The sequence below is a fragment of the Callorhinus ursinus genome, unplaced genomic scaffold (genome assembly GCF_003265705.2).
Source record: "Callorhinus ursinus isolate GAN/ISIS: 27379988/994484 unplaced genomic scaffold, GSC_fseal_2.0 scaffold8, whole genome shotgun sequence".
In the NCBI taxonomy this organism is placed as follows: Eukaryota; Metazoa; Chordata; class Mammalia; order Carnivora; family Otariidae; genus Callorhinus; species Callorhinus ursinus.
The window spans coordinates 17244702-17271535 of record NW_027397070.1 but is presented as its reverse complement, the minus strand read 5'-3'; positions in this window follow the sequence as shown (position 1 = coordinate 17271535).

The following is a 26834-nucleotide window of genomic DNA, read 5'->3' as shown; positions in this document are numbered from 1 at the left end:
GACTCCAGTCTTTAAATAGGTCAGAAAAAATTCCAAATAAGTTACGTAAATGTGTAGATCAGTTATGAGTTATAAAATAAAGTCTAAGATCTGTGAAATCATAGGTTTCTATGTTGTCAGGAAGACTGAAGAGACATGGAAACTAATTAATTTCTACTCAATTCTTTTTCTCAGCCTTGTTTTTTGTATATTTTTAGCCTTTGTTTTCTAACTTTTGTTTTACAGTAGCTTTGAAAATAATCACCAAGATTTTATGTGACATTTTCTCCTGCTCTCTTTTTAAAGACAAAACCAAGAGGTCACAGTGAAATTTTACAAAACACAAAGTAATTATCTGTTGTCATATGGGGAGACACTGATTATCATTAACCTCAAGGATTCATCTGCTAGAGGAAAGAAAACTGGTAATATTGTATTTTTCTCATGGGTTAATAGAAAGCATACTAGTAAATTCTAGAATCAGAAAGACCTGCCTTAGGAGGCCCCTGGCTAGCTCAGTTGACTCCTGATCGTGGGGTTGTGAGTTTGAGCCTCATGTTGGGGGTAGAAATTACTTAAAAAAAAAAAAAAAAAAGGAAATCTAAAAAAAAAAAAAAAAAAAGGAAAGAAAGACCTGCTTTAGAATCTGTGTGCCACAAGTGGCTAAATGTGTGAGCTTAGAGGAGTTAGTTAATTTTTCTGTGCCTCAGTTTCTTTTCCCACAGAAAAAATAGGTATAAAAATTGCACTTATCTCAGAGTGCATTTTCAATGATTATGTGAAGGCATGCTAGTAAAGTGATTATGAAGTGGGGGAACAAAGGCAGAAGGAAATGTAGATAAATTAAATTTCCTTATAACCTGCAGCCCATTGACAAAAACTTGAGGCAGGCAGAGTAGGACATTCCTCCAGGAACTCCCAACAGTCTTAATGTTAGGCCCTGCTAGAGGGAAAAAGAAGCTTAGCTTGATAATAGCCAGGCCTCCAGGATCCTGTGAGTCTTCTTTTGCTTATGAAAATCCTTTTGGAAACTTCCTTTGTCTTTACTGCCCCCAACTCCATATCATATAATCAGTTGCTCCTCCAATTCCAGGGTAGCTCTTTCTGCCCATAGGTCCTATAAACTTGCTTTAATAAAAATACCTTTTTGCACCAATAAGTCTCAAGAATTCTTTCTTGGCTGTAGGCCCCGAGCCCCGACATTTCCACATCACTTAGAACATTCACTAAACTTAAGTATAAGTTAAGCAATTGTGACATGTTAGCTGGCTCCAGTTAATCACTTTGCCTCTTCTCCAGCTCTTATATAATCATCCGGATTCTGTTGAGGTTACTTAAACCCAATTATAACTATCAGGAAGTTGAATTCTTCTAATATCTGTAGGACATTCAGTTGGTACAGGCAGCAAATAAAGGATGTATTTTCCATAAATCAGAACTCTTCTTGTTTTTCTAATTAAGCAGTTTTCAGAGATATCACTCAGGAAGGTGACACCTGAATTGTGACCGTGTGTGGGGAGGTGGTATCAGGGACGTACTGTCAATACTTATGACATTGAAGCAACTTCACTCTTAGAGCAAAGGAGACAGCAAAATCAAGTTGAGATTGCCAGCGACGAGGCAATGAATACACTAAAGAAATCTGAAAGGTATTAAACATGAAATAAGTACAAAATCCCTCTTTCACCAGCAAGCATACAATATGTTACCTCATAGTAAAAGTGAAATAAAGTAACTTTTCTTCTTTTTCATTAATCTCTTTGTGTCTTTCCTCAAAAGAAGAAATATAAACAGCAGACAAGGAAAAAGACGTGAATACAAAGTGGTTAGGGAAAGAAGACATAAGGAAGAAAATGCTTCCAAATCTAATGAATGATATATGTGATGTACCTCACATATCTGAGGCATTTGATAAAGGATAATAGTTATTAACAATATTATCAAAACCTGTACATAATCTATATTCTCTGATGTGGGAAACAAAGGCAAAAAAAAAAAAAAACCCTAAATTTCCTTACTACTTACAGCTCACTGACAAGTCCTTGAAATAGTCAGAGTGGCATTCCTCTAAGTACTCAGCTGCCTCAATATTAATGCTAAGGGCAAAAGGCAATCTTAGTTTAACATTATCCCCAACCCCCAGGATCCTGTAAGTCTTCTTTAACATATAAAAATTCCTTTGGAAACTTCCTTTATCTCTGCCCCTCAAGGTATAGGTGGGTAATCATCCTTCAAGCATATGTCCCACTGAAACAGATCTGAAGGTTCTGATGACTGAGTTTTTACTAAACAGTAATAAATGACCTAACAATAGTTAGTCCCCTCAGGATCCTGGACAACTAGCTTCCAAAATACCTTGTAGGCTTGTGCTGTCCCTAACCCCCTCCCGACTTGAAAGTATATAATCAGTCACCTGTCACAACCCCAGTGCGGCTCTTTCTGCCCACGGGTCCTGTGCCTGGGCTTTCATAAAACCACCTTTTTGCACTGAAGACCTCTCAAGAATTCTTTGTTGGCCATCGGCTCTGAACGCCATTTGTCCACTTTTCTTTAGTTTTTACTCATTTCATTATACTTGGCTTAGGAGAGGAGAAATCATTATTTTCTGAGTCTTTTTATAGTTAAGTTCAGCATTACCACATGCAAGATTATATATATATGTATATATATATAGTAATGGAAAAGCCTACATATAATTAACAAGCTAAAATACTTGCTAATTTAAAAAAATTATAAAAGAAATATATGCACTGCTCAAGTAAATCACAATAATGACCACTTAAATTTTTTTTGTCAATGATTTCATCCCCACCATTTTTATTGCACTCTTCTGACAGAGTTCACTCTAGTTAAATAAATCCCCTTACTAAATTTGTTAATGAAAGCCGACATAACTTGGGTGCATAGAACTCCTTTCTTGTAGGGATTTAATTATGATTATACCATTAACTATCTTGGCTACTTTTGACATGTTAACTTTCTGAATTATCTTTATTAGAGATAATAAGTGTCTGAGAGGCTACTGAAAGCTTAAAAACAATGGTGCATGTGATATGTCTTAGACATACTGGTCATTTACTAGAAGATAATAGTTATTATCAATATCATCAAAGCCTGAACATAATTTCATAATTTTTCTTTTCTAACATATAGCTGTTGACATGACATTGACTAAAAGTAATACTTTTAGCATCTTCCCTTATTAAATGCCTTCTCAAGTCTCAATTATTTCTAACCAATCTTACAATTTACATTTGTAATTCAAATTTTGCCAACTCTTAGATAACAAGATATTAAAACAATGCTGATGTTGCTTTTGTTGATGGTGGTGGGGGAGTATGAGTGTGTGTGTGTGTGTGTGTGTGTGTGTGTGTGTGTGTGTGTGTGTATTAGGGTATGATAGGTTTTAAGATTTGGGCAGCAGTACACATAATGGTTAAGAGTCAGACGGCCCAGGCTCAGATTACATCTGTGTGGCTTTGGCCAAATTAGAGGACCACATCTGCAGAAGAGGAAAATAGAATGACCTCAGATGGTTAAATGAAGAATAAATGAAATAATATTTGTAAATATTGTGTACTTTTTTTAATGAAATAAAGGCTTAACAAATGTTTGTCATTGCTATTCACCCTTGTAAGTTTCAAAAGTTATATAGGACTTTAATTAAAATGATTGATTTTTGTTAGTGGTTCTCACAAATTCTCCTGTCAATAACAATTATAATAACTAACTTTTATGTAGCCAACAAGCACCACAAATATAAATTTAAAATGTAAAATGAATAAGTAATGTAGTTTTTCTAAACACTTTTTTTGAGATATATGTAGCAAGTGAGAGTAATTTTTGTTCTGGCGAGATGCTAAAAAGTTTAAATTCTTGATTACTAAGGAAATAGTTGCAAGAATCTAACGTAATTATCCTGGGCCCTGAGGTTGAGATCAATCATATTTCAAAGCAGCTTTCTCACTATCTTTGATCCCACCTTGGTCAGGGCATTTAAGAAATATGTACAATTTAGAGGACAAGTTTCTTGTCATCAGCATATTTCTGTGTGGGGGCTCTGTAATTCAAATGGAATCCAAATTGAGAGAATTACAACTTATACTGAAATATTGAATACTTTTGCAATTTCAAAGGTAGAACATGTTATCAGATGGTATTTTATGTAGAATTCAAGATAAATTATTTAGCTTCCAATATAAATACTGGCTTTGAAATGATGGCTGAGAGCTTTTGCCAAGATCAGTGGAAACCAGGACACTCTATAAAGCATGGAGTACTTGCTATGTGATATCTCAAGTAAATCAATGACACTATCACTAAATCTTGTAAAAGGCAATCAGTTATATTTGTTGTTCAAAACCAATTAAAAGTAAAATCAGAGGCTGTTATCGGATAAGCATATGGTATAAAATTAAATATCCTTAGTATGTACTGTTTTTCATTCAAAGGAACATGGAAAACCTATGTGAGGGTAAATTCAGAATCATATATTCACACTTAATTGGCTGGAAGTAGGAGATGTAAGCTGGTGGTGGCTGTTATTCAAAAACAGCCTCCATAGTTTTACTTGAAATGGACACTGAGATTGTAATTAATATTAACATTCATACTTGAGAGGCACATGATTCACACATCTGATGTTGGTGGAATCTTTTTATGAAATGGACTATGACTTGGTCAAATACGGGTTTATATTAATCATGTATACCTAAGAACCTCATAAAAAGGAAATAGTTCACACAACTAGAATCAAATCAAGAAATTCATGAAGTTAGAACCACCTTACTATAAAACATTGTTAATAGGCTTCCAAGTTATTCTTTGAGGAACTGATAAATTATGAATGAAGCCAATGATATTTGATTTGGATGCAGTTATTGAACAATTTCATTTAAAAACACAATGTTCTTTTGCTAAAAGGGAAAAAGCTCTTGAACGTTAAATATGTGGGTTCATATCTCAGTAATATATAACAAAAATGATACAAAATTAAAACCAAGACAATTCTGCCAAAAATGTATTATCTGACCTTGTCTCTCTCATATTCCTCCACCACATTTTCCACAATATAGAATTAACAGATTGTGTTTAATCATACCTAAGTTCCCTTCCTACTCTAGCGTTTTGCATTTCTAAACAAATATACATGTAAAAAATGATATACATGTTATTGTAAATCACAAGTCTAATGATAATATTATAGCTAACAGAATTTAGCAGGATGTACATTGTAAAGTATGACAAACACTCTTTTTGACCAAACTTGAGTCAGGCTCCTCTAAGCCATTTCCTCAAGTAGGCTTCCACCTTTGAACTTCTAAGTAAATCTTTGCATTTCCAAGAATCTTGGGAGTCGGTTTAGACAGAAGCCTCCTACCTGTGATATCTGATCAAATTCCTCATCCCTCATCATCCCTGCTAGGGTGATATTTGAAAATCCTGGCCTACCTTTAGCAAGAAACTTGTTAGGTCTGTTTAGTCAGAATCCTCCTTTGCCCCTGATGCTTCCTCTTAGCAATTTTTCCATCTTCTGACCCCTACCCTGCTTTTGGCTATGAATCCCCACTTATTGCTGCATTCAGAGTTGAGCCCAAACCCTCCCCGCTACTGCAAAACCCCATTCCAGTGTCCCCTGCTTGAATAAAGTCTTTCTTATCACCTTTAATGAGTATCAGAATAAGTTTTTCTTCAACAAGTATCGGGCTCCTAGTCATAGCTTATATTCCAATATCAAACAGATGTTGTTTTACAAATCTGTTTAGTCACTTAAATGAACTAGGCCATAGTTTCCTAACACTTACATTTTAAATACAGTAGTTATGTTAAGATACAATTATAAGATTGCACCTAATTAATCATAAGGTCATTGCTCATTGGGATCAGAGTGACCTGCCATTTCCTGGAGTTGCCGGGAAGTCTGGTGACAAGGTTTCATCTTTTTAAGTCTTTGAAAAAAGAGTTTTGTTAAAAAACAAAACAAAACACACACACACACACACAAAACAAACAACAACAACAAAAACAAAACAAAAACAAAACAAAAAATCACCCCAAAAGAAAAAAACACTATATTTTTGTTGTTTTAAATTCATTTGCTAATATTCTGGCAGATTTATTTTTCTTTCCTAAGGTTCATTTCAGTGTCTCTCTTCAAAGATTTGTGAACAAAATCATTTTATACTTGCTTTCATAATTACATCTTTATATGATCTACTGTTAATGACATGTTGGTGAGGAGGAGAAGAGAGTCAACCCTTTACAACAAACATCTCTTGTGAAGGGGAAGTGGGTGGTTACACTAAAATGCCTTAAGAAGCAGAAGACCGACGGCTCTCCCAAGATACAAAAGGGATGATATTTAAATTGTCAACGTTGAGGTTTCAACTGTACTGAGTAATGACCACAAACTGGAGTTATTGCTTATAAAGGAAAGAGTAGCACCTAAATCAGTCCCTAACTACATGGAGGGAAACCCTGCTACTGGCTGGGTGCTCAGAGAAATCTTCAGTCCTGGAAGAGACTTGTACCACTGGGAATGGAGGCCAAGGCAGAAATACATGTTTTATTTAGTAAGGGCATGCATAGATGAAAAAGTGTGGAGTCTGGAACAAAGAAAACAGTGACAAACTCATCCCATTTGCCACTTGCTAGGAAAACTTAATGTCTTTGAGGCCACTGCATCATCTATAAAATGTGAATAATACCTATCTGGGAGTGTTGCAGCCAAAATTAGGGGGGAAGCACCCACACAATATTCCACGCACGGGTTTACTGATGTCAATTTAAACACAGCTATTTATTTATTTATTTATTTATTTATTTATTTATTTTGGATAAAATTACCGCATTAGTTGGACCCTTTACTAATAATGTTGTGGTCCTGACTTTTAACATTTGTAAATCCTACTGTGTTATCCATATACACGTAGCCACAACAGTTCTTTTGCTACACATATTTAACCACAGTCATGTTTGTCATCTTGTCAGAATAACTTGTCGTCCACAAAGTGAGGTGGCTTTCTATGTAGTTCAATTTCAAAGATTATTGTTGTATCAGTGCTGGCAGGGTTTGGTATTTTCCCCCTGCTGTGATGAGAGGTTCTATGTTGAACCAACATTCCCCACGGCTGTATATTTTGCAGCATTTCTTCAAGGAAGTAGGAAAAAAATCTCCAGATTCTATTATTGTCTTATCTTACGTTTCTACAAGTGCAAAATCGGTACCAAGGTCTTATAAAGATTTAGTTTATTTGAAGATGCAGGAGAAGAGGAAAAGGCAATTTGAGTGTGTATTAACAAGATTACTACACTGGGCAACAGGTACTCAGTTCTGCCAGGATCTCCTGATACGAGTCCAAATGCTTGCCATTATTCTCTACCTAAAGGATGGGAAGTAGAAGCATTTTTTTTTCCTGCCTTTAAGAAAGGGAAGGGTGTTCTCTCCCTGTCCCAGCCACAAGGCACTAACCACCATTTACAGCCAAGTCAGATATGAATGAGGGAAAAAACCCTCCATGTTGTTCAAAACCAAAAGTATTCAACAAGTTTAAAAGACGAAGATGGGCAAATGTCATGCCCATTCTAACCAAATAAACCTGGTGCAGCTATACTATGAGACAAGTTAGTCTTTAAAGCCAAAACAATTACTAGTAATACATTGAATCATCTTATAAGGAAAAAATATTTAATTACCCAAGATGGTGAAAAAAATTTTTATATATATATTTTTTATTATGTTATGTTAATCACCATACATCATTAGCTTTTGATGTAGTGTTCCATGATTCATTATTTGTGTATAACACCCAATGTTCCACGCAGAACGTGCCCTCTTGAATACCCATCACCAGGCTAACCCAACCCCCCACCCCCCTCCCCTCTAGAACCCTCAGTTTGTTTTTCGAAGTCCATAGTCTCTCATGGTTCATCTACCCCTCTGATTTCCCCCCCTTCATTCTATGGGGTTTCCTTTATTTTCACAGGTACTTTGTCAGATATGTGGCTTGCAAATGATTTTTTTCCCAGTCCATACCTTGTCTTTTTAACCTTTTAGGTGAAACTTGCATAGAGTAAAAGTTTTTAATTTTAAGTCTCATTTATATATTTTTTTCTTTTATGGATCATGTTTTGGAGTTGAGTCAAAGTATCCTTATCTTTCCCTCCTTGGGTCCTGAACATTTCCTCCTATTTTTTCTCTAACAGTTTTATGGCATTTTTTTGTATGTATGGTATATTATTTATAGTATTGCATTTTGTATAGTATTATGTTATGTACTAATTTTTGTAAAAAGTGTGACATTTAGGTCAAGATTTTGGAGAGGGGGAGAGGGGCCTATGGGAGTCCTACTGCTCCAACACAACTTGTTACAGTCTATCCTTCTACCATTGAATTGATTTGCTCCTTTTCAAATTCAGTTGGAAATATTTGTGCAGGTTGATTTCTGTATTCTCTTTTCTGTTCCATCGATCAATGTGTTTATTTTGCCAATGGCAACCAATAACTAGTTATGTAGTAAAACTTAATTCCGGCTACAGTGATACATCTACTTTCTTCATCTCTTTAAAAGTTGTTTTAGCTATTATATTTCCTTTGCTTTTCCACATAAATTTTAGAATAATCATGCCTATCTCCATAATGAATCTGTCAGGGATTTTGATAGAAATCTGTTTATCAATTTAGATAGAATTATATTTTTACTTTGTTGAGTCTTCCAATCCATGAACACTGCATGTTTTATTTAGACAAGGTATGATTTATTTAAACCTTTTATTTCTTTGGGATTTTGCAGTTTTAAGCATACTAGTCCTTTACATGTTTTGTTATATTTATGTCTAAGTACTTCATTTTTAGAGCAATTGTAAATGACATTGTAACATTTTAATTTTGATGATCATATGTTCACTACTCATATGTAGATACACAATAGATTTTTTGTATGTGTTTATTTTGCATCCCGTGGCAAGAGTAAACTCACTTAGTTCTAAAGCTGTGATTGTTTTTGTTCTTTCTTTCTTAGATTCCTTGGGATTTTCTCCATAAAAAAATCATGCTATCCATAAATGAGAAGAAATTTCATTTCTTCTTTATAATCTGTTTATCTTTTATTTCATTAGTTCATTCATTAATTTTTGCCTTATTCCACTGGCTAGAATTTGCAGCCCAATGTGAAAAAGAGTGTTGAGAGAAAAAATTCTTGTCTTGTGCCCAATCTCAAGGGGGAAAACACATTTTTTTAACTATGACCCTTGATGTAGGGTTTCAGTATGTGTTCTTTATCAAAATCAGATTTCTCCCCTTCCAAGTTTACTGGGAGTTTTTATCATGAATGGGTGTTAAATTTTGTTAAGTGATTTTTCTGAAGATAATTATATGATTATGTAATTTTTCTCTTTTAGCCTGTTAATATAATGGGTCATACTGATTGATTTTTGAGTAATTAAACAGTCTAGTATCCCTAGAATAAACTCCATTTAGTCATGGTTATACTTCTTTTTATATATTGCTGAGTTTTATTTGCTAGTATTTTGTAAATGATTTTTTCATCTATATTCATGAGGAATATTGGTCTATAGTTTCCTTTTTGTGTAATATCTCTTATTTTGAATGATGGCCTCAAAAAATGAGTTGAAAAATTTCCCTCTTCTACTTTCTGGAAGAGATTGTTTATATTCAGTATTTATTCTTTAAAAGTTTGGTATAATTCTTAAAGAGAATGGTACTGGAGCTTTCTTTTTGGGAATTTTTAAACAAATGAATTCAATTTCTTTAATGGTTATATGGCCAGTAACAGACTATGCTTTTCAAGGTATTGGTCCATTTTATCAAAAGCTCAACTTTCTGTGTATAAAGTTGTTCCTAGTCATCACTTATTATCTTTCTGATGTCTACAGAGTTTTTAGTGATAGTCCTTCTTTCATTCTGATACTGGTAATTTGTGTCTTATCTTTTTTTTATTGTCAATCTTTGAAGTTTGTCAATTTTATTGATCTTTTCAAGAAAACCAGCTTTTTGTTTCATTGATTCTCTTTGTCGCTTTTCATTAGTCTGTTTCATTGATTTCTGCACTTTATTATTACCATCTTTATTGCTTGCTTTGGGCTTATTTTGCTCTATAATTATCTTAAATAATCCTTTTGCATATATTTAGAACCATCTTCATGTTCCAATATTCATTTCAACTTCAAATAAAAAACTTAAGAAGAAAAGAAAATTACATTGTATTTCCCTACATCCACATATTTGCTATTTCCATATTTTTTCTTCCTTTCTGATGTCCCAAGATTCCTTCTTTTATTGTGAATGTTTTATTTAGAGAACTGCCTTTAGCCATTCATTTAGGGTAGATGTGCTGGCAACAAATTCTCTCAATTTTCCATTATCTGAGAATGTCTTTTTTCTCCCCTCTCCTTCTAAATATTAATCTCTGTAGCTTTAGAATTCTGGGGTGGAATTTTTTTTCATTCAGTGATTAAAAATGTTTCACTTCCTTCTGGTACACATGGTTTCTGATGAGAAATACATCATGATTTTTTTCATATATAGTTAAGTACTCCCTGCTCCAAGATTTTTTCTTTGTTTTTAATTTCCAGTTCTTTAACTATTATGTGTCTTAGTATGGATTTCTTTAGATTTATTCAGTTGGCTTATTTTCAGCTCCTTGAATCTGTCGATGTATGTTTCTCTTTTTCTAAATTTGGAAAATTATAAGTTATTATCACTTCGAGTGTTTTATCCATCCTGCCCTTTTTCCTTCTGGGGCTCTGGTGGTATTAATTTGAAACATTTGTGATAGTATCTAAGGTTCTGTTCATATTTTTAACGTATTATTTTTCTTTTTTTAAATTCAGGTTTAGTAATTTGTATCCAGTTCACTGTAATCTGTCATCCAGTTCACTTATTCTTTGCTTTCTTCTATTCATTCTACTATTGAGCCTAATCATGGAAGTTTTTGTTTTTTTTAAATACATTCTTTATTTTGGAATATTTTTACAGTAAAGAAATGCTGCAAGGATAGTCCAGAGAATTCCTTGTCACACATCCAGTTTTCCTCATGATTAAAATCTTTCATTAGTATGACACATTTGTCACAATTAATGAACCAATGGTGATACACCATTATCAGCTATAGTCCATAATTTATTCACGTTGACTCTATTTTCTGGTGCCCATGGTTTCTATTAAGAAATCTGCAGTCATTCAAATTATTGTTCCCTATAGATAATGTGTGGTTTTTTCTGTGTTTTGTTGATATTCTGAAGAAACAAATAATGGACATTCTGTTTTTGTATGACATAACACTAAGGTAATGGTCATTAAAATTTTTTCATTCTATTGCTCAGATTGGATAATTAATCATGACCTATTTTTAATTTCACTGATTATTTCCTGGGCTATCTCTATTCTGCTAATTAGTCTCTGTAGTGAGTTTTATTTTTATTTTTTAAGTAATGTATATCATGTATTTCTCTGCTAAAATTATGTTTCCTATTGGTTTTAAGTATGTTTTAGATTGTTTTCTGAAGCTTTGTGTAATAGCTTCTTTAAAGTCTGTCAAATAATTCCCATATACCTGTCATCTTATCACTGTTGTGTTTTGATTTTCTTTTTCCTTATGAGTTGAAATTCTCCTTTTTCTTCAAATTCCAAGAAGTTTTGAATTGTATCCAAGATATTTTGAACATTATATGAGACTCTGGGTCATGATTAAATCCTGCAGATAATGTTGATAGCCTTCTGCGGGCTGCAGTTTCAAGGTCAGTTCTGATTAAAATCCTTTACTGCACTATTCAGATCTGTTCCATACCCAGACCTGGTGGTCTATCTGCTCAATTTAGTGTTTGGTGTACTGCATGAGATCAGATCCACATATATGGAGTTTGAGGAGGAGCCCAGAAATTCATAAAGTATTTTGTGTATCTTCTTCCTCAGCACTTTCCTCTCTACAACCTCCCTTGTACTTCCTGGTTTCTGGGCTCATCTCTGGAACTCTACACAGAAACCTGGGGCTTTGGTGTGCATTCCCCAAGCTGCTCCTGCATCCTGAGCCTAGCAAAACAAGGGGATAGAAGTTAATAAAATTAATAAATTAATTAAAAATTATATATTAATAAAAAATAAATTAAAAATTTAATGGAACTTTACCCATTCTTTTGGAAACACATTTCATTAAAGGAAGATGAAGTTTCCTCTCCTTTTGAATTTTGGCTCCTTCAGGCTCCTGCTGTTGTCAGCTGTGGCTGCCATGATGAGGTTGTTTAAGAACTGGGGTGGAGGAGAATAGAGGAAAGAAAACAAAAGAGAAAAATTTATATACCTTCTCTGAGTATCTGGGGTTTCCGTTCACACTCCTTGAACCAGAACTAGAGGCTTTCTTGTGGACCTTCTTCTTTGCCTCATTGGCCTCTTCTGGTGCATGGATTCAAGCAGGATGTTTCAGAGGAGAGAAAAAATGTTAAATTCACTAAGGCTTTGATGATATCTTGAATTCTGGTCTTCACCTCTATTCTTTCGTCTCTACTTACTTGTGAGTATTCTCAATATTCATTAGGACACACAGGTAGTAACGTATATACATGTTATCCAGAACTTGAACCCAAATAGTTTTACCATAGTTTTATTTTGTACTAAAACCAAAAAGGGCAATAGATGGTTAAAATAATACTAGCCAATTTCACTTCAACAGTGACATATAAAATCTTAAATAAGATAGTTTCTTGAGTCCATTATTACATAACATTTCAAGAAGCAAAGGAAAGCAATGATGTATGTGCTCTGTTTCTTACATACAGAAACATATGCAATAAATGAATAATAAGAAATGTAGAAATGATACCAATGTTAGGAATTTAGTTAATTCTGGGAATGAGAAGGAGGAAAAGAATAGTATGTGGACTTTTGTCTATGTCTGATTTTATTTCTAAAATGAGAAACAAAATCAGCTAATGGTAATATAATGTACAATTTAATTATAATAATGAATAGACAGGTATATATAATATTATTTTCTGCCATTTTCTCTGTTTAAAATGTGTCACAATTAAAAATTAAAATATTTAAAATCTTATGGAAAAATAAGTATTTTAATTAGTACTATACTTATGAGCAGAATCATTTTGGAAACAATATATTTGTACTGTTACCTGTAGTAACAATTCTGCAGAGAGATGATAGCAATATGGACAAGAGAGTAAAGGTAACTCTGCTAATAATTTTTGATCATATTTGTCACATTATGTAATGGTAGAATTTGTCACAAAAGACATAATTTGTAACACAAAAGTGACAACAATGTACATCTTCAAATAAAACCGATAAAGCATTTGGAGCACATACATTTGAGCTGAAATTAGTGGGCTGGTGCATTAGATAAGAGAAGCAACACAATGAATTAATACATTTCCAACTTAAGTGCGTGTGTACTTATTAAAGGCAAATATACAATTTCCATTATCATTTCAACACATTTGAGTACTTCTTAGTGGATGACTTAGGAATTACTATTCTTAGAAGACTCAAAAAAGTCAAGTTATTTGGTAAATTGAAGGATGATGCTAATTTTGAAAAGTGATATATTTTCATTCAAAATTTCAATAAAATACATGTAAAAGGAAAAAAAGTTACAAAATACACTCCAGTATATTTATTTACCCATTATTTTCATTTGTCTAAGTTTACCCTACTCTAACTTTACACACCCAAACTGAAAAAAAGATTTAATCATTCCCATTAGAACATTTTTCATTTTTGTTTTACTAAGGCATTCAACTTCTTATTTTTTTAAGATTTTATTTATTTATTTGACAGGGAGAGACACAGTGAGAGAGGGAACACAAGCAGGGGGAGTGGGAGAGGGAGAAGCAGGCTTCTTGATGAGCAGGGAACCCAATGCGGTGCTCGATCCCAGGATGCTGGGATCATGATCTGAGCTGAAGGCAGAAGCTTAACAACTGAGCCACCCAGGGGCCCAGGCATGCAACTTCTTAAGGGCTGATTTACCTGGCATGCATTGGATAATCTAAAGCCTTTTCAATTGTTCCTTTTAAAGATGCAGAAAAGTAAGAAAAACAAAACTATTACCATTTGGCCCTTTATTTATCTAAACTATGTTATTGCAACTTCACTATTATTATTATCATATTTCATAGCATTTATCTAGTGGAGTCATTGAATATAATTGAGATATAATAGAAATGTGGAATAAATCAATAAGAAATTGTAAATACTTGGAAATTGTTAGTATTATTCTATTTCTAAACCTAATATATATAAACTGTTAATCATATACAAATTTTTTTTAGTTTAACATAATTAAGGCTTTTTCAAGGCACCTTCTATGAGATATCTTCATTTCGCAAAAAGGACATTTGGAAAGTGAGTTTATGCCCTGGATTTATTTTTTCCTTTTTTAGCTCTGCACAATCTCGCTGAGATTAAAGGTTATCAACATATTGAAAAAACTTGTAATTGAAGGAATAATATCTCTTGCCTTTATTCTAAGAGAAGAACATAGCTACTAGAATAAAAGTGACAGTCAGAGCCTTGAGAAGGTCTTATAACCCAAACTTTGAAATTCACTATGGACAGGGATTATGTGTTTCATTTCCCTCTAGTGGTTAAGCAAATGAATAAATAAAAAAAGTCAATTGTGAATTGTGCTTTGATACACTTGCTTAAAAGCCATATATAATCTTGAAATGTCTCATGTAGAGCACTTAGAGAATTGCACTGTAAAATTTGCAAACGGGAAATGAACATGTGCTCATTATTAAATAAGCATGCTGAACCAGTAAATGAATCACTAGAAAATCTGCAAACAGTACCAAATTATTTTTCTACATTCTAAAAGTCAGTGTTCATGAGGCAGAAACAATGAGATAAAGTGATGCTTTTCCTTTTTTCAAGCTAATACAGGGAAGTTACAGAACAAACTTTAAGAAAAATTTAAATGTCATTTTATTTGCTTTTGAGAGAATTGATTTTGTTGAAGAAAATTAGTATTTACTTTGCTAACAATTATTTTTGATATAGCCAACTCTAAAATTTGTATCACCTGAACAGATGGTCTTGGGCAGAAAAATTATTTAAAAAAAAAAGCTATATACTTTTTAAAAGACAGATCATAGGGATGCCTGGGTGGCTCAGTTGGTTGGACAGCTGCCTTTGGCTCGGGTCGTGATCCCAGGGTCCTGATCCTGAACTTGGGATTGAGTCCCGCATTGGGTTCCTTGCTCAACAGGGAGCCTGCTTCACCCTCTGTCTGCAGCTCCCCCTGCTTGTGCTCTGTCTCTCTGTCTCTCTGTCTCTCTCTGACAAATAAATAAAATCTTTTAAAAAAAGATCATATGATAAACATTTAGATGAAATATTTAATTTAATTCCCATCATTGTAACTCATGTACTTTCACCATTTTACAGATGACAACTGGAGGAGACTGGTAAAATGTTTCTTTCTTTTTTTTTTTTTAAGATTTTACTTATTTATTCGACAGAGAGAGAGACAGCGAGAGCAGGAACACAAGCAGGGGCAGAGGGAGAGGGAGAAGCAGGCTTCCCGCTGAACAGAGAGCCTGATGCGGGGCTCGATCCCAGGACCCTGGGATCATGACCTGAGCTGAAGGCAGCCGCTTGACTGAGCCACCCAGGCACACCTTGGTAAGATGTTTCTAAGGTGATAAGAAATGGTAGGGCAAGGATTTAAACCCAGATAGTCTGGCTCCAGAATTTATATTATATTAAGAAGGCATCAAGGCATGTTATCTGGCAAAAGAATCTGGGGCAGTTTTACATATTTGGCGGGCACAATGGATACTTGAATAATCTGGGGTTATTTTTAGGATACAGTTCTGACAGTGTTATTGAAATCAGGTTTCATAGTACATTATTTTATTCAACTGTATAATGACATAATGAGATACAAAACTAAAACAAGATAAACATTTAGTGATTTGTATTATAAGGGAATCATTTAACATATTTTCTCAGCAATTTTGTGATTCAGGGACAGACACAGTTTGTAAAAATGTGTTTATATTTTAGGCTATTGCTGTATACTTCATTGTTGAAAACATTATTCTGCTGAAACATGACACAAAATGCTGAAATTGAGAAAATTGGGAGTTTTTTGGTGATAAAATTACTTAAAGATTTTGAATTAAGGACAGAAAATCAAAAGGGCTAAATATTCCAAATTTTCAATAGTTGGCATAAAATGACTTGTAAAATCAACTGGGGAAAACATATATTGAATGTTTTTTAGGATATTTTTCTATCAATGGGTAAAATATGAATCAATTTAGTTTCATTATCTCCAGGACAAGATTCGCTATCATTTAAAGATATATTGTTTTTTTTTTAGAAACAATGAAAATAATGATAAGAAATAATTTTTGCCCATAATAGATACAAAAATATAGTAATTTTCTGTGGTCTATTTGTATCTTGGGACAAAGTTTTAGAAGAGACATTTCCAAAAATATTTTAAACAATTGAAACTTCACTGATAGGGGTATATCATATGTGAAAGACAACAAATAATGATCAATTAATCTACTTCATATAATTTACAATTTCAAAAAAAAGACTTTAATAGGTTAAATATTTCTACTATTTTATAATAATTTCTCTGCATATTGGAAACCATTCATGCACCTAGAAATTCCATAAAACTAAATTCAACAGAAGATAGAGTTGTCTTGGTTGCCAACCACAAATGTTTAGTTGCTGAGAAGCAGTGAAAAGCAAAACTAAAGCAAACCAAGTGAAAGGGTTTCACCTAATCACGTTTCATCTCATCCATTTAGAAAAATAATTGGATCATTCTTATTGACATGCACTGTCATCACACATTATCCTATTATAATTGGAAGATGAGAGAAATGTTGAAGACAATTATCTTATGCTTTCTTTCTAATCATTGCTTATATTCACAACTTGCTTCATTACTAATACTGAAGTAAACAGAAATAGTAAACTACACTTAGGAAAATAGAGTTTGTGAGGAAAAATAGACTGTATACATAATAGGAAATGCTTTGTTATCAATATAATTCTTAATAATTTTATTTATTGATATGACCTTACCTTTGAGGACCATATATATTGAGGACCACAGTAGACTAGAATTCAGGTGCCTCATTTAGTTGGGTCTGCCAAAGTTACCTTACCAATAATTTAGCTGTCATTTGATAGTAATGGTGAATTTTTGTACTAAGATAGATTTATAATGTTGATCCATATTGGAAGATTTGTAAACTAACTTACTAAGCCAGTTTTTTTTTTCATTTCACAATATTCACAATATTATTGGAATTGGAATATTCCTATGGGTAGGAATAATTATCAAAATGTATTTATCTGGAAACCCATCAGAAACTGCCACTGATGTGATATAAATAAACACTTTTATACATAATTCCATATTTTCCTCATTTGTTTTCAAAGAAATGTTCAAGTAATTCCTAAGAAAGAGATGATATTGTGTTGTACCCAACTGACATTCCTCTTTAAAATGAAACAAAAAATAAAGTCATAAAAATATTCTAATTTAAGTATGGTTCAGGATAGGGCAGTTTGAAATGAAAATGTATAGAGGTTAAAAAATAAAAAATCAGTGTTAATTGTTAATTATGCTCTAGTTTGATAAAGAATTTATAATTTTAAAGGTAATTAAATCATATTATTTATTCAGCATAATAAAAATGAGCATATTTTCATGAAGACATGTAATTTATTTAAGTGCTAAATGTAAGCCAGCAATTATAAATATTTGTGAGCAATTTAAGCCACTGAAAAATTGAAGCATTGGAACTTATCAAGTTGAAGCGTGTGAAAGTGCTCAAATGATGTAAGTGTAGAAACATGAATTTTTGATATTTTTTCACAGAAGGCTAAATGTTTATTTTGCTCAAAAGACTGTCTGTAGGTCACAGAAGAACTGAGCATGAAAGTTTGGATATTCCAAAGATGGCCACTGCTACACTTCTAGAGTTTTACCACTCCTGCATCGACCAGGGTTGATTCTATCAGCTTCCCTTAAAGCTGGGCAGTTTTCTGACTACTTCAACCAACAGAGTGCAGCAGACATGATGCCATACAACTTCTGAAGCAATGTCAAAAAGATACGCCTTGGGCGCCTGGTGGCTCAGTTGGTTGAGCGACTGCCTTCGGCTCAGGTCATGATCTGGAGTCCCGGGATCGAGTCCCGCATCGGGCTCCCTGCTCAGCGGGGAGTCTGCTTCTCCCTCTGACCCTCTTCCCTCTCGTGCTCTCTATCTCTCATTCTCTCTCTCTCTCAAATAAATAAATAAAATCTTAAAAAAAAAAAAAAAAGATACCCCTTTCCTGGGATATTCACTCTTGTAACCAACCCCCCTACTGTGAGGAAGCCCAGGCAGCCTGTGGAGAAACCTTAGTTGACAGTGTAAGTGCCGGACTGACCATCCTGGCCAGAGGACGCAGCACCTGGCGGCCAAGCGGAGAGCGGTTTCTGTAAGCACCCACGTGAGGCCCCTCAGCTGATGTTCTGTGAAACAGAGATGAGCAATTTCCATTAAGCTCACGTTAAATTGGTAAATAAGTTTTGAGAACTAACTTACTAGTTTTTTTTTTTTTTAAGGAATATATGCGTGGCTAGTTTAATGAAACTTCCTAAATGGCCTTGTTAATATTTCTTTACTAAATAAATGGTTGTCCCTTATTCTTCAGTGTAAAAATTTTCCATCTGGGTTTCCTAAGATTTAGGTCATGCGTGATAGACGTTTCCTGTTTTGTCCTACTTCGCCCTTCCTTCGGTAAGCTTCCGTGAGATGGTTGAACTCAGTTGATTTCTTAATTTATTAAAATTTCTCTTACAGGGGCGCCTGGGTGGCTCAGTCGTTAAGCGTCTGCCTTCGGCTCAGGTCATGGTCCCGGGGTCCCGGGATCGAGTCCCGCATCGGGCTCCCTGCTCCGCGGGGAGTCCACTTCTCCCTCTGCCCCTCCCCTTACTCGTGGGTTTCCTCTCTCTCTCTCTCTCTCTCTGACTCTCATGAATAAATAAATAAAACATTTGAAAAAAATGTTTAAAATTTCTCTTACATAAAAGTGAAAACTTATGATTTCAGGGAACGGATTGATATACGATTGGTTGCGGGAATGATCCATTTCTCTTGGGTCATCCTCATTCTGTTTATTCTAATTTTTCCAGATACCCAGAAGCTGTAGTCCTCAGTTCGACCCTGTCACAGTTTAGTTGTACACTTCCTTGCACTTTGGTATTGGATCTGTTGAAAAGTAGAAATAAACACTGGAAACTAATTTCACTCAGACTCTCTCCCTATCTTTGTCTGTCTCTTTCTCTTTCTCTGTCCAATCAATCTTAGCAAACCTTAGCAAACCCAGAGGTAACCTTAAGACTTGTCTAGATAAACAGATAAAGTTAGTCTGAAGGGAAGGTGGTATTTTAACTTCATCTAGTACTACCTATCTTTTTAATATGTTAAAGAGAAATAATGTGACAGATACCTTGCAAAGTTCTTTATATACTTATACCATTTAATGTGAAACATATGCATCAATCCCAAATGTCAGAATAATATTATCAGTAACTATAAATACAAGAAACCTTCCTACCCCACTTTCCAAGATATCCCTGCATGGGTTGCTTCTGGGGTTAGATGTCAGAATATCAAAATGTTATAACAAGAGTCTGTAAAGGACCATGTGGCTTAATTGAACAAACTTAATAAGTTGATATAGAATTTTTATCATCATAAAGCATCTGGAAGGAGCCCTTGATAATGTGAGCCTAACTAGACTCCACTGAGTATCATTCATCTCTACTCATGCTTTTCATGATAGGATTTAAAATGGTAACTTGAGTTGCCAATGAACCAGAAATTACACTACAATTCAAAAACCATGAATATGTGATTATAGTAATAGTAAGCTTTAGAAAACATGGAATTGGACTTAGCACTCAGGTGAAGAATATAAATGATTTTCATTTATTCTCTCATATGGTATATTTAGCTCACATTAGATTATTAGTTCTACCTTGATAAATAAAAATTAAGTCTGGAGTGTATTCATTTTTGTAACCAATAGTTTTAAAGCATCTAATAGGTTTCAGGTACTCAGAGAATGTGAAATTGAAATTAATTTTAAAACATATAAATACATGAAAATGATCTCTGCTTTCACATAGGTTACATTCCAATGGAGGGTGAGAATACTGATAAAATATAAAGTAAAAACTGTACATTGTATGTTGGATGGTGGGAAATGTCACTTTTTGTTTCTGTATTCTCTTTCTCCCTTTTTACATTATTTGATTTTCTTAAGAATTATTTTGAAATTTATAAGTCCCTTTGCAATTATTTTTTGTGATCATCCTAGTGGTTGTTCAGCATTAATCATGCATGTAAATGTTAGATATTTAGCAACACTGTACATCTTTTAACCCCTTTCATCTTACCCTTTAGTCATCCTATTGTACCCACCACATTTTTACTCTTTAGACATTAAGAGTGCTAGCCTTTTATTATTTTTTTAAAGATTTATTTATTTATTTATTTATTTGACAGAGACAGACACAGCGAGAGAGGGAACACAAGCAGGGGGAGTGGGAAAGGGAGAAGCAGGCTTCCTGCTTCCTGCTTCCCAATGCGGGGCTCGATTCCAGGATCCTGGGATCATGACCTGAGCCGAAGGCAGACGCTTAACAACTGAGCCACCCAGGTGCCCCGAGTGCTAGCCTTTTAAATACCCAGGAAGTCACTTCAGCAAGAGTGGGAGAGGCAAAAAAAACTAGTGAGACACAACAGCAATGGCTACCTTCCTCTTTGTACCACTGATATCAAAAAACAACACAGCAAGTGTCTACCTGGGTTTCCACAAACTACATGCAAGATGCTCCTAAAATACACATTCAGGACTACTTGCCATAGGGCTGTGGGTATTAGATGGGGAGATGCAACTGTGCTAAGAGCTGAAATTGACAGAAATTAACTGCAATTTATCCTCCAAGTCTTCTCCTGTTAAGTTGCAAGCTTTCAGTAACTCCGAAGTTCCAAAATAGATACATTAGATAGAATCTGGCAGTGCAATTGTTGCCTAGGTGGTGAGACAGATTCTTGGTGCTTTCTACTCTCCCATCTGCCAGAACCCTCTCAGTGTTGTGGTTTTGCATGACCACTCTCAATACTTTTCCTTTACTTTTGTCTTTCAGCAGTTTGGATATGACGTGCTTAAACATATTATTTTTTTTTTTTGTATTTCTGATATACTGCTGTGAAGAGTGTTGATATATTTTTTAACGGTTTTATTTATTTATTTGAGAAAGATAGAGAGAGAGAGCTGGGGTATGGGCAGAGGGAGAGAGAGAATTTCCAGCAGACTACTCATTGAGTGCAAAGTCCAATGCGGGGCTTGGTCCCACAACCCGAAGATCATGACCTGAGCGGAAACCACGAGCCAGATGCCTAACCAACTGAGCTACCCAGGCGCCCTGAGTGTTGACTTTTTTATTTAATAAAGCCATTGACCTGGCTATGTTCAAATTGCAAAATCCATTTTGCCTTGATGGTAATGGTAGAAGGGCAATTCATTAATCCTTTCCACTCCTTGCTTCAAGGTTTCTTTCCACATGCTGGCTTGGGGTCAGCCAGAGAATTAGGTAAAACTAATATACAAAACTTGGGGCTACTATAGCTTAGGGTTTTCTTGTTTTGTTTTGTTTATGTTTTTTTTTTTCTCTCTCTCTCAGTACCTGCTCTCATTCTTCATGGGCTAAAGTTGTCCAAAACTTTGCCTCCACTTTCCTCAGGCAAGAAAGATGATGGACTTTCTTGAATCTTTATTCACCATGTGTCACACTTGGAGACCCTCCTGCAACATCAGCCCACCCCATCCCAGCCCTTTCCCACAACACTTAATTCATCTCCAAAATTCATCTACTTTGTTTTCTCTAAATCCCTTCTATAGGTTTTGTTTGTGTGTCCTGGGTTTATAGTTGTTATTTATGAGAGACCTATTCTGTTAAAATCTTACAAAGCCATACTAGAAACAGAAATAATAACTCTTAGCAGCCTTTTTCTTTTAAGAGGGAGTAAAATGGGAAACCTTAGAATAATTGTGGACATTTTCATGTTACTATAGTGCTACTGAACCACTAACTGTACTTTGAAAATTATTTTGCTCACCTGGAGAAAAAAAAATCTCTCAACAAGATATAATTCCACAACTTGTTCTTTTGAATTGTTTAATGAGGAAATTTATCTTGTGTTTATAAGAGAAAGTGGCTTTAGATATTGTTCACTCTAATTCTTTATTCAGACATTCATAGAGAATCATTTTTAGGCTTTTAGTTAATTCTGGAAAGCAAATTAATGTGTGTACATAGTCTTGGTGTCACTATGAAAAGGATTCAGGAAACTGATTTAAATTTCTCTTTGCCTACTTTGAAAATCACAGCCATTTTAATGATTGCTAATGATGCTAATTTAAAAAATACTATATTATAAAATCATTCCTCAATTTCTTCCCAAGCCTGAGGAAAATATGTATTCCACAATCTAAGACAAATTATTCCATATGTCAACAAAACCCAGTAAACATTATTATAGCAGTGTCTTCAACTGTGAATTCTTAGTCCTACTTCCCTGGTAGCTATTGCATCTGTTCACTAAGAAGTCTGTTACAAAATAAAGCTGTTGTGTATTGTGCAAGATGAAAATGTCCAGAGTGAATGAAATGTACTGCCCCTCTTAATGTATTTTTAATACTCTGTTACTAATTCCAGTTCTCTAACTAGAAAAAAAAAAATTTGTTTTTTGTAACAAATTTCCAAGAACCACAGCCTGGGGGTGGAGCTGGTGGAGAGAAAAAGCTGACCGGTGAAAAAGTCTAATGAAAGGAAATGATCAAATTATACCTCAAATCACTGGAGAGTTTCCATAATTGAGCTGCCACTATAATTCAGAGAAATTCTGCCATTTTCATGGCACAGAATCCTGTTTGTTAACACTTCACCATGTACTAGAGGCCTTTCAGCCTCTAGGATGGTTGTAAAACAGAATATTACAGAGATTTTTCTTTAGTAGAAAAGGATATCAGTGAATGAAGCTTTTGTATGGCACAAGATTAACTAGAATCCTTGAAGGATCACAATAACTTCATCACTAGAATTAATAAATTGTTTTAAATAACTCATAGCATTTGCACATAAATATTGAACACTTTTTAAAACTACATGCATGATACGTTTCATAGTATCACGGTTGTTTTCATTATGCATCCTAGAGTGGAACATATCAGTGAGGAAATTACCACTCTATTGTTTTAAAAGTGCAAACAGTCCTGATTTTTGGCATAACTATCATAATCCTGTTATGATAGGAGTTAATGTCTTCGTATCAAACCGATACCTTTGTCGAACAGATGTAAATGATTTCAAAATATCCATAACACAAATTGATTATTTAGACAATGAATTGAAGTCATAAGAAACGAAAGACACACCAAGTATTAACTGGGCAGTGTCTTACAATGCATGAATCATCTAAAGCTAAAGAAAATTGTAATTTTCAAATTTTGACTTAGTTGATATTCAATATTTTTTAAAGATTTGTGCTCTATAGGTAAATATTTCATGCTTAATTGAAAATCATTCACATTTTTAAAAAATATCTAATTTATTAGTCATTTGCTTGTAATTTTATAACAAAGATCCCATGAATGAAATAGTAATTCATTATACCATATCTCCATATAAAAATGGTTTTCCATTTCTGGGAGGGAATTCAAGTCATTTTATAGCTGGTCAAATTTACAATCTCAGATCCTGTTAAAAATAATTTAAAATTTTTGTTGATTATGATTTTAGTTCACTAATTTCATCAATTCTTTTTTGACTTCTGAGAAGAAATTTCTTACCAAATTCATTGTGTTTGCTGAAAAAAAATTCTTAATATTATCTGCATTATTATCTCCAAAAGAGTTTACACAGCAAACAATTTTTTGTTGGACTGTTACAACAATTTGCTATTGTCATTTTATGAAATATGGGACATACCATTTTCCAGTATTTATTTTCCTTCAATGTTCTGGTCTTCACAGTAGTTCCTGATTTTCTGCTCAGTTCAGCATCAGTAGTAGGCTTTCATTATGAATTTACCAATGTGCTTTATACTTATGTTTTATACTTATGTTTATGTTATGATTTAAATATATTATAATTAAAATAATGACTATTATCTCAATTTAATTACCACTGATGATTTCATAGGTAAAATTGTAATTCCTGTTTCCTGAGTAAAATATTCAAATTGCGACATGACAATTCTATCAGAGTATAGAAAATGTCATTCACACTAAATCAATCCTTTGACACAAAATAGGTAAGTGGTCTGTTTCTATATATTACTGGAATCAAGGTATGTACCTGACAGGCCCACTACATTATAGCAATAATACCTTGTGCAATGCAACTGTTAAAATGAAAGTCCTACCAGGACAATAATACTGAGTTTAATAGAAAAATCATTTTTTTGATTTTTTGACTGAAGCAACTAAGCTGCTTCAGCTTTTAAATTTAAACTTACATTTATTAAAATAAAATTTAAAAATCAGCTGCTTAGTTGCACTAGGCACATATTAAGTGCTCAGTATTCATATGTGGCTACTGGTAGAAATATCTTGCACAGTGCAGCTCTAATCCTAAGGGAGCCCTGTAAGTATTATGAATTATTTCTTATAGAGCTTGGGAAAATGTGTTTTCTCTCAAGGCATATGAATTAACTAGTTTTTTTTTTATTGTGGCAAACATATATAACATTCACCATTAAAAGATGAATGGTAAAATTCACCATTTTAATCATTTTAAAAATTTATCATTCAGTGGGTTTAGTACATTCTCAATTTTTAATGTTAGAAAAGTAACCAAAATATTTCATGATAAACAATTTTGAGAATAAAGTATTATGCATCTGTTGTTTCCCTTGTTAGATGCTGAGTATTCAGTAACCATGTGCATACCTAACACCTAATGAAAAGTGTATCAGTCAAAAATAATACCAACAAAAATTTCTCCTTAAGCATACTCTGGTTTATCAGTAGATTTTTCGGGTCAGAAAAATATTTTCTTTTTACTTCAAAGGGTAAAATACAATGTAAATATAATTTTTGATAATCCCTGATATCTAATGGTTTGTTTTTTCTTAGATAAGTGAGTTTGAGGGTTGATGAATGACATTCTCACAACCTGCTCCTGGTTCTATTCTTGAGTTGGTATCATTGGGAGTTATCTGTGCCTTCCCTACAGATGGAAACTATGTTCACGCTTTACAAAAAAATCAATTATCTCCTTTTTTGTTTGTATTCTCCCATTTATGGTGGCAGCTAGAATTTTGTTTAAAAATCTACAATAAAATAGCTTAGAACTATCTTAACAAATAATCATTGAGAAGTTCTAAAATTATATTTTATGGCTTTTGGAATGTAGTCGTTCTGCTTTGACCTGACACTGGACTCAGACATTTTTAAAGTTCATACAGCACTATTTGTTTTATTTATAATCTATTGTCTTGGCAAAATAGATTTCCTACCAATTGGAGTGAAGCCTGAAGATATAGTAAACCATAAAAGATTTTCCAGAATAGAAGTGTCAGCTGTACTGATCAACAAGATATATAAGCAACCCTACAGGGGATAATTAAATTAAATTACTTTGAAATCCACTTGGGAAGAGAGATTATTGTTATGTACTATCTCCTCAGTTCTTGTTAGCTGTGGGAAAGCCAAATATTGAGAGCATTTTCCAGAAATTGCATTTAAGAAACAAAGATGTTTTACTTATTGGACAATAAAACATTCCATAGAGCAGCAGATGATTGATGGAATATGTAATTAACAAATGCTACTGAGAAGCAAAGGAAACTGATTTGTTTCAAAGGGATTGTCTCCATCTATTTTCTTCTGCAAGAAAGAGTAACACTGGGATTAATAATTCAGCCATATTGCCACAAACTTATCAACTTAAAACTATACCTAATTATCATTCCATTATGTATTCATTATTTGTTATTATTCTATAAATCAGATGTTTGGTTTAGCTGAGGTGGGTTCTGTGCTCAGGATCTCACGAAGCCAAAATCAAGGTTTCTGCCCAGGCTAACATCTTATCAGGGGAAGAATCTGATTCCAAACTCATCAGTTTATTAGGAGAATCCAATTCCTTGCAGCCGTAGGTCTTATTGTTAGCAAAGGACTGCTCTCTATCCTTGTAGGCCCATCACATTTCTTCCCATTGTATCATTCTCTACAATCTCTTTCGAAGGGTAGAAACAGAGGGAATAAATACTTTCTAACTACTTCTATGAGGCCAGCATTACCCTATATCAAACTAGACAAAGCCACTACAAGAAAACTCATGAACATAAATGCAAAAATCTTCAGTAAAATATTAGCAAATCTGTTAGAAGGTGGAGGAGGGTCAGTAAAGTATCTTCCAGACTGAGAAGTCACTTTGAGACCAAAAAATGAAGTAAGCCACTCCATAACGTTTACACAGAGTTTTATTTCAGGGTAACTTACTGATGGAGGGATTGGATGGACAAACAATTCTATCTCTGTGCAGCTATTCTCCACCCCTACTCTTTGCCAAGTCCAAACTTTAATCCCCAGCTTTTCTAGAGTGAAGAGCATGGTGGTGAGGTCACAGGGTAGTTGCCTAGAGTGACACCATCTGTGCACCAGTCACCTCTACTAGTTATCTGAAGTGGAGCCTTCTGTGTGGCACTTTAGGGAAGATCAGAAAAAGCCTCTTCACATTCCAGTTGGAACATACATTAACTTCTGTGGGGCCTGGAACACATAG